Source organism: Tupaia chinensis, unplaced genomic scaffold (genome assembly GCF_000334495.1).
Source record: "Tupaia chinensis unplaced genomic scaffold, TupChi_1.0 Scaffold000055_1, whole genome shotgun sequence".
In the NCBI taxonomy this organism is placed as follows: Eukaryota; Metazoa; Chordata; class Mammalia; order Scandentia; family Tupaiidae; genus Tupaia; species Tupaia belangeri.
In genome coordinates this window covers 731,452-741,713 of record NW_006159513.1, presented here as the reverse complement: position 1 = coordinate 741,713, position 10,262 = coordinate 731,452, and the positions used below count along the sequence as shown (strand labels likewise).

General features: G+C 37.8%; 1 pseudogene; it reads left to right on the top strand.

Moving 5' to 3' along the window:
* Positions 1-291: 291 nt before the first annotated feature.
* LOC106736089 (ATP synthase F(0) complex subunit C3, mitochondrial pseudogene) lies at positions 292-716 on the top strand (annotated as a pseudogene).
* Positions 717-10,262: the final 9,546 nt, after the last annotated feature.

The window sequence follows — 10,262 nt, the reverse complement described above, 5'->3', positions numbered from 1 at the left end:
ATACCATCTCCCTCTCTACTGCAATATCTCAATATTTGTCAACTGTTCATTAGCCTCATGTGTTTTTGAGAAAATGATGCTTGAAGACTGGTAATTATGTTTGACTCATCACTACCTAATCATACATTTGATTCATCTTCCAAGTATTCAACTTCCAAGTTACTCCTTTGACCTGTGCCACCACCTGTGCTTCTGCCACCACCACCACCACCTCCCAAGAGGAGAAGTGGGAGAGGGGCCCACAACGCTTATCATGTAAATCCTCCAGCCATGTGGCCCCGAGTGTGTAAGATGTTTGCCTGAGCCAACCTTACCTGTGAGCCTGCTCTGATCTGAGCTGGATCCAGAGTTGTATGCAAACCAATTTCTGATTGCGTTATCTTGACCTGAGGCAAGGGACTGGAGAAGGCTCTACTGTATTTAATGGGACCTAGAATCATGCATTTCAGCTAATCCAAAGGGCTTTTCAATCCAGTCCAATCAGCAGAGACATTGATATGGCTGCCAAATTTACTGGTGTGGGGGCTACAGCAGGAGGAGTAGCTGGTTTTGGAGCTGGTACTGAAATAGTCTTTGGCAGCCTTATCATTGGTTATTCTAGAAACCTTTTCCTGAAGCAGCAACTGTTCTCCTATGCTAACCTGGGATTTGCCTTGTCTGAAGCTATGGGTATCTTTTGTTTGATGTCTACTTTCTTGATTTTGTTTGCCATGTAACAGAAATTACTGCTTGAAATGTAGGCATTAATATTAATTAAGGTTATAATTCTGTGGATCTTACCATGGCCCCAAAACTGTAGTGTTGGTGTCAAAGTCATTTCATAAAAGTCGAAAATTTAAAATAATAATAATAATAACGATATCTTAATTCCTTATAATCTGTCTACTTGCACTACCCCAGTTTGGATCTCATTATCATAAGCTGTGTCCTTTCCTTCTCTCTTTCCAATCCAACAGACACACAACTGTCAATCTGATATCCTGAAAAGAAGGTGTTCTTATGCCATTCTCCTACTCAGTAGTCCCAGAAGTTAATGAAACACCAATGCAGAGAAATGGCCTGGCTTTAGACGTCCACTCAGAGTATCCTTCTCCATTTCAATCTCACCTACTCTAAGTAGAATTTTTCTTGCCCAATCAATTTACATAGACAAAATTTTGATTGCATGGAAGAAAGATTTATTTATCACACCACCAATCATGCCATGGTCTGGAATGCCCATTATCTTCTTTTACATATTAAATTCTACCTCTGTTCATGATGTAATTCAAACTCCCCCCTACTCCTCCAGTTTTCCCAGAATTCCATTCATAGTCATTTGTTTTGACCTCTGACACCTATCACAGTGTCCATGAACATAACACTTGGTCATATGCAATCTTACCCCATATGTAACATAGTTATGTATGGTAAACAAAGCATTACTGATATATGCAAAAATCCTGAATAATATTACAGGTTTCTTAATATAAGAATTCAATTAAGAATATTCTCAATTAAAATACATCGTACCAAAAACTGTGTTATATGATGGGGAAACAACAGAAAATAAGGTAGAGACAGTACCTGCCCAACAGAATTTTTAACCTAGTAGAGGCACATACAAATAAGAAATAAAGTGGTATAATGAGTGGCATGAAGAGGGTAGCACAGGTTTCATGGGGCAAAAAGAAGGTGTACCAAATGAAATCCAGAAATGGAAAGGGTACATGAGCAGATAGGAAAATCTTCATAACCAAAGCAATTTCTAAATTAAGACATAAATAACAAATGGTAATTTGATAGGTAAATAGAAATGTGAGGTGAGAAAATCTTGGAAGCCAGAAGAAATAGCAGACACAAAACCATGGTAGCAATATAGACAGTGCACAGTCAAAGAACTAAAGGAAGTTCAAGATGACTGAATTTGGAAGTGCCAGAGATACTATGAGCGTTAACTGAAACCAGATCCCAAAGTACCTTAGAAATTTATCCTGACAATGAATGTCCTTAAGCATATGATCAAATTTTTAAAATACAGTAATCCAAATGGAGCAAAATAGTTGCTAGAATTAGGCTCTTATAGTTAGGATGGACAGAAGTGGTTAGATGGAAGGGATAGTAAACAAGCAAAATTAAAATGACTTATTAATAGACTTCTCCTAAGGCTAAAAACTATACTTGTGTATCTTTGCATGCTCATAGTACCTGCAGTGGTATTTTAGTGCAGAAGGGACCCGATAAATATTTGTTGAATGAATGAATAAATGAAGCCTCTAAAACTTCTCTCCCTGGAAGAAATATGAATTACACTCATGTTTCATTTATAAGAAACGTGATGAATGCTGAAAGCAGAAGCAAAGCCCTTTCAGCATCAGTCTTGTTGAAGGAGCAAGTAAGGAGAAATTTCAGAGTAGTGCTGTGTGCAGCCCTCTGGGACCATAGCTGGTTTAAAGCCAAGGACTCACGGCCTCCATCACAAAGACAGCTGTGGTAAGACTAGGCAGTTGAGGAGGTGAAAGGGCAGCAGGAAATCTAATTCCAGAGTTTTGCAACATAACACAGATTCCTGGAAACAAGGCTTGCTTCTGAAATGCTACAATTGCCCATGTCAGAAGAAGAAATATATCACATTTAAATTCACATGCTTCTGCAAAAAATGTTGAGTTGGGCTTGGGAGAAGGTAATGAGATCAGTAGTTAACTCAACACTGTATTCAGAAAGCCTAATTCTATCCTGGTTGTCTTAGGAAGTCATAAAGCTATAACTGGCACACTATTTCATCCTGTTCTGTATCATCTTTACTTCCTTCCTTGTATTCTACTTCATTGACTTCCTAGTGCCTCTCTCTCATACACATTTCTTGTGGCTCTTTTTCCATCCTCAACCTCTTTCTCAGCTCCATTACCTCCCTCCTCCAGCTTTGTATCAGTGTTCAGATCAGAGAATAAACAAGGTTTATTTAAATCCTATCTAACTTAAGGTGGGGAGATAAAAAACATGTTTTTCCATCAATCAAACCTGCTACCAATAATTCATACAACACACACACACACACACACACACACACATGATGCTAACAGTAATTATTATCTAACTATGTAATATTTATATATGTTATCTCATTACTAGTATTCAGCAATGGAGAAAGTATTAAGACCATAGTTCTTCTGAACATACCATCAGTTGTTGTTTGTAAAGAGAGTTTTAAAACTGGGAAATGTTTTTGTTAACCCAAAAGAAAGTCAGAAACTAACATACAATTTAGTACAATTTTAGCTAGGTATAATAATCATTTAAATGTGGAAAAGTAATATATTAATGTGTGATTTTAATTTTCTACAAACCATTCATTTTCTTTATTATATGGTTCTATACCCCCAATTTGTCTGTAATGAACATGTGCCTACTCCATTTAGGGGAAAATCTTTTAAAAGTGATTTTGATAAGATGTGGCTCTAGGAGGGCATGAGTGTTTAGGTGCTGGATGGAATATAGAGATAAGTAACCCTTGGTTGTCTCTGATAATGATTTAGATCAAAGCAGACATGTTGAGTGCAGATTTTCTAAGTCTAAGCATCACAAATGGGACCAAATGCTCATTGATGAGAAGACTCCCCAGCCATCATGAGTCTAGCCAATTCCACAACCTGAGCTTTGAATTAAGAGCACTGTGCTCTATTCAATTTTATGTCTTATATCTTTATTGGACGCTTCTCTACCCTAATAAGAAAATTTGGTGTCAGCTTACTTATGTATTTCTTTATTTCCTACCAAATTGTTCATCTATATTTGGGAGTTTGTCCAGAAATTCCTTAGGTTCTGCCTATTTTTTGTTTTGTTTCAGGTGTTAGGCCTCTAACTAGTTTGTAGTGTGGGTGTGTGTGAGCATGGATGCATGCATACAAGTTTGTTTGAGGGGATTATACATGTGAATTTATTTGACAAAGGAAGCTCTATTTATAAAACAAAAATAAAGTTTTGAAAAACTTTGAGGGCAGGGGATCTGTAAAGACTTCTACCTCTCACACCTTATGAGTTAAAAAATTCCTTTTTACTTCAATGTAATCTTTGGATTCGTAGTCATATTTTAGGTGTTTTTGTGTATGAACAGTTGTTCAGAATGTTTCTGCAGGGGAATCAGTGTCAGAAAGTCCTTTGATGCCTTCTTACCAACAATCAGTCTCCTTAAATAAATTATGCTTTAGATAGACCATGGAATTCCCTGCTCCCAACTTGCTAGACCAGAATATGTCTGGCAAGGTAAAACCCCTTCCACTTGGTGAGTTCAGAGAGAATTGTTTGAGGTACAGCTACAGATACAACTTTTATAAAGTCATGAACTTTAATCTTCGACCAAACTAAACACTGTTTTTCTCACCTGATTGTGTCTTAAGAAGAACAATATCCATTATAGAAAATAATGTTTTTGATTTTTCCATGCATCCTGCTTAGGTCTGCAAATAATATTGTAGTGATAGCACAGTGTATTTAGTGAGTTCAGTTCCTCAGGCCTACAGTACCATGTCCTGTGCAAGAGACTGGCAATGCTTTTTTTTTGCTTGTTTGTTTGTTTTATTTTTTTTTTCCTTCCCTTCACAGAAAAGCTCTTTGAAAGAAATACATATTTACTTATTTTTCTCCTCCTTACCACCTATTTCCTCTTCATACTTCCACCATCAGGCTCTTCTCATACTCCTCCACATAAAACATTCCAGAAAACCATTAGCTACTTCCTTGAATTTTCAAATCCAACAAATGTCTGTCCATTTTTGCACTCTTTTGCCTTTATGCTGCATTTAGTACATTGACTGCTTTTTTCTACGTCTATTTTTTTCTAAATCCATTTTTGCCATTTTCTACTCCTGTCTTTTTTCACATTTTTCATCTCAAAGTTTCTTTATATATGTTTATATTTACATGCTACATTTTCTACTATTCTCTATTTACTTTCTCTTTCTATCTTTTTCCTCACTTTTTCTAGATCATCTCATCCATTTCTATGGTTTTGGTTACCATTTGTATGCCAAGGAATCCCAAGGCTACAATTCTAATCTAGAGATTTCTCTTAATTCCAAATATTTTATTACATATTTCTTCTTGGAAGCCCAATAGACAATTCAATCTAAACCCTATCCAAAACTAAGTTTGTTTTCTTTTCCTTTTGAAAGTTTTGCTGTCATCTTTCTGTGATTCTTTTCTTAGTAACTATAATATCAATTTTAAGAAACATTTCTTCTAAAAATTTACCAAAGGAAAATGGTTCTCCATAACTGCATTCCCTTCCACTCTCAGAACTGAGGCACAGATCCTTCCAAATGTTGCTAACAGGATCACTTGCTCTAATACATTAGTGCATTAATGTTCAACCTTTCCAAGAGAAGAGGGGCCAAAGTTTACATGAGAATAATATCTCTGGAATTTCATCTCAAGCATATTGATACTTGGTTAGAAATGATTTGGAGGACTAGCAGGTGGTAGGGTGGTTAAGGCTCTGGACACTCCCACATGGCTGAACACGGTTCAAGTCCTGTACCTAGTGTCTTTCTCTCTCTCTCTCTCTCTCTCTCTCTCTCTCTCTCTCTCTCTTCCTCTCTCTGGTCAAATTAAAATAAATGATGAATAAATAAAATTAAATAAACTAATTTTAAAAGTAAAAGAAATTATTTGAAAATGATGTCATCTTTCAAATCATGCCTTATAGGCAATCACCTCTCTCTCCCATTTGAAAGGCCAAATTAATTATTCTAGACATCACATAAAAAGGTAAGATAGGATCGCCATCAAAGAAGCACTGGAAAATCTACCAGCACCAAAGTGATTCCTACTGTAACATGGATCTAGTCATCTGGAAAAGCACAGAGTATGGATAGCAGCTATACAGCAGACTGCAGACAGTCATTCAGAGGAAGAAAACAGTATGGTGACATATTAAAATACAACTTCAATAATGTCACATCTCCACAAAATGTTGGGAAGCTGCAGCAGCAACATACAGATGGGTTGTTTTAAATCAATCCCAGAAAAAATAAAATATGTCTTTTTCTATAAGCACAAATTGAAATCCAAGGAAAGAGGCCAAATAGAAACAGTGAAGATTGTCCAGACAGGAGCTAAAGTCACAAAGTAAAAAGCAGTCCAGCAGCTACTCATGTTTTCATACAATTACATGTCCATTTCTGTAGGTTCAGTATAAATATTGAGAAACATGCCCATACATGCATACACATGACTAGCCAACAGACACATTTCTTAATACAAAGGAATTCAAAATAAACATGAAATTCTTTTTCCATCTCTTGGATGCAAGTGCATTTGTAAAAATGAGGACAGTGGGAAATGGGAGAAGGTTTATAGAAGGGAATAAATAGAAAAAAGAAAAAAGAAAACATTCAAGGGACACAAAAATGGAAAATTACCAGTTGATAACGTTTAGGAGAATATTTTTTTATTGGTCCAATACACAGTGTATTCATGCTGGGAAAACTGATTTTGCAAGCTGTCATGATCTACAGTGATTGAAAATATAAAAAAAAATTAAAAATAAAGCAAAATTCACATTTCTCTCTAAGTTTGTAGTGTTTTTAAGATTTGGAACATCTCCTTCTTGCATTTAATGCTGTTTACCATCTTAAACAGCAACACAGACCAGCTCAAGGACATTCCAGTAGAGTATCTTGAGTACTGCAGAGAAGTCTGAATCTGAAGAATGAGTAGATCTTTTAGCTCCTGCTGTGTAGCAAAATGTCATGCCATTCAGTACAGACAGATCTGAAGACTAAAGTTGTCCTGAGTTAAGAAACTATGATCTTGGGACCAGCAGTTAGCATAATGGCTATGTCACTGGGCTCCCATGTAGTCGACCACGGTTCGAGTCCCAGACCCAATGGCTTAAACTCACACTGGGCGTGTATGTACACGTGCCCAAGATCCTAAGAGGAGAATGGAAAAGGGATTGTGGCGTGGCCATCCCCCCGGAGGGGTGATTTCTCGCTTTCTGTCTCTCTCTGTCTGTAGAACCTATGATCTAATCTGTGGACTGTTAATAAGCAAATAAATCCCTACTACCTCCAAAACACTTGTATTCAAAGGTACTTTTAGAATTAATTTTCCCTATAACAATCAAACTGAATGTGATTCTCCAAACACATCAATACATATACTTTGCATGCACCAATAGTTGTCAAAATGTTCAGCTTATCCTGGGAAGGTAAGAAAAATAAATTCTGGAAATTTCAGGTTTTCTAGTTAGCCATCTTTATACTAACATTACTGAAAATCATGGTAGGAGAAAAGAAAAAAAAAAAGCAAAAATGAGAAGTTTGAAAAAGCGAGTACAGTCTTATGGGTCCACCCATATACATTGTGATATTTCATGGGACTTTATTAAAAGTCTAACCAAAGAACAAATGGTGCATTTTCTCACTAACAGTGTACATTGATGGGACTGTTGATAACAGAGATGTGGCAGGAAAGTCTGAAGCCAAGAGCAGGAGATTGGTTGCTGGAGGATGTAGAGACATGAACACAAACATTGCTGTTGACCTACCATTTATGGGAACAAATGCAGAAAAGAATTAATGGCCACTGAAGGATGGTGTACAGAGATGTTTTTAAATAGAGAAGATGTATAAAGATAAGCGAGTTACAGAAAAAATGGGTAAGCAGAATTAAATAATAACTCATAAAAGTGGCTTAAATAAGACTTGGATATCAGGCGTGGTGGTGTTACAGTAATGATGTGGCCAGACCTTCATGAGAAATGTCCTGGATTTGCATCCCAGGACCTCCGTGGACATGGGTACATGTACTTGACCATGATCTAGGCCAACTGCAACTGGGGATGGATTGCTGCAGAGGAACCCTGCTCACTCTCCTTTTTTCTGTCTCTCTTATAAAGTAAGTGGATAAATAAACAAAAAATATTGGATACCCACCTTCAAATGAGCTTCTGCAAAGATCTGACAATTGCCTGAGTTTCCTTTGAGATAGTCATAAGAGAACATGATAGAAATGGAGTTCAGCATCTATACAACATTCTAGGTGAGGATGGTTGGCACAGCAAGAAAGGTAACACAATCTAACGATCACCTAAATATTTATACCGGGTTTATTTTTTTACTCGCAAAATACTATCCAAGCGCTCATTACATACTTGCTATTGTAGTAAACAAGATAAACCAGTCTCTGCCTCATGAGATACACCCTGCTCAGAAAGACAGGTAATGCAAGTAACTTATCAGGACACGGTGCCGGCAAGGAAGAAATCAAAGCACGGTAAGGGAATAGAGAATGAGAGGATACTATACTAAAAGAGATGGTCAGAAGTTCTATCCGAGAAGGTCACTTTTGAACAGAATTGAATACAGAGAAAAATGAATCGGATGCAAATGTCTACAGGGAGAGCATCCCAGGCAGAGAAACAGCAAGGACAAAGGGTCTGAGTCAGCTACGCGCTTGGTATGTTCCAAAATCATCAAGGAGCCTGTGTACGAGGAAGACAGCGGGAGAGAGTTAATTCAGGGGGGTGGCCAGGGAGAGATCATACAGGCTCTTCCTGAACATATCTAAGACACTTTTTTTCTAGATGTGAAAAGCAAGAAGAGGATCAAAAACTGCTATATGATCATGTTAACATTGTGATGATTGGTGGGCTACCATAGCTGATGGGAATAATTCCACCAAATTCGTGTCATTACTATTTAAATATGAAGTCTTTGTAGTACACACCACTAAAGACCTGCTTTGTTTTAAATATTCTGAAAAGGTTAGTACCCATTTAGAGGGCTACAATTTGGTAACACTGGACATTAGGACAGCTAAAGTGTAAGTTTTTGGGGATTTTAGGAGAGTTAAGAGGCTTATTTAGTAGAAATATACATGCATAATCAGAAAACCACAGATAGTTTGAGACAGATGTGCTGGGTGACACTGGGCACAGTGTGCATTGTGAATTTGATTTAAGCACCCAGAAATTCAAAAGACCAACAATAAAAATACCTTCTGAAAGTTAAACTGTTAAATGAGCAAAGAGTATGACACCTTATCATGCAGAGGAAGGAGGTCTTCTGGACAACAGAATGTTTTCTGTGAGAGTTAATATGTCTAAAGAACAAAATGAGGGACCAGCAGTTAGCGTAATGGCTATGTTGCTGGACTCCCATGTATTCGACCACGGTTCGCATCCCGGACCCGGTGACTTAAAACACACGCCGGGTGCGTGTACGTGCATACTCAAGATCCCAAGAGGAGAATGGAAGAGAAGGGATTGCGGTGTGGCCATCCTCCCTGGGGGGGGAGGGGGTGATTTCTCGCTTTCTATCTCTCTCTCTCTGTCTGTATGGCAAACACACACGCCCTATAACAAAAACCTCTCCAAAAAAAAAAGAAAAAATGACAATGTGAAGCAGAGAATGGTCAGCCATATCAGCCATAGTCCCATCATAATAGTGAAATAGTGAAGTCACAGAGATCCATTGTACTCCTGACCGGGAAAGAGAAATCCTGGTATTATCAGGTTGCTTAGAGTGTCTGTTCTTTCTGACAGGTAAATCGAGATGGATGCATGTTGCCATTAGAGTCTGATAACACTAAGCATTTGAAACAAGCATCCTGCTCACCAAGCAACCTTCTGCTAATGTGGCTCCCTATGTAGCTTGCCTACAGGGCAGGAATTCACTGGTCAGACTGATGCAAATGTCTGGTCTAGTTAACAGTAATATTTTTCACTGCAAATTAATACAGTGGCTTTCCAATTTATATGCTTGGGTCTTTTGTGAGTCAGTACAAGCGATCCCCCCTGAATAATCAGCTCTGGACATTAACCATACTGAGTGCTAGGACCTGCAATGCTGAGGTCTAGACTCCAGCTGTGATGAATTCACCCTGGAAATACTGCCCTGCAAGGCCTCTTGGCAGCAGGCCCTCTCCCGGGACACACTGACCTTGAAGTACCTTACATTGGAGATGTTGGCATGTGCATTCCAACACTGGGTCTCCTGGGGACAGTCACTGCTGGGGCATATGTGCAGGGAGTTTTAAGATGTGATTAATTAAATATTGAAAAAATGTCTACTGGCGAGAAAGAATTCTAATTACGTACACTATGGACATACTCTTTAAATATGATAATAACAGCTAACATTTTTTTTTGAGCACTTGCTAAGTGCCAAACACTGTTCTAAGCATTTAAAATATTCCTGGATTTAAGTACTTATTGTTCCCATGTTTAAGACTGGAAAAATAGAAGATGAGAAAGAGTGCATCATTTACTTAGGGTTCTA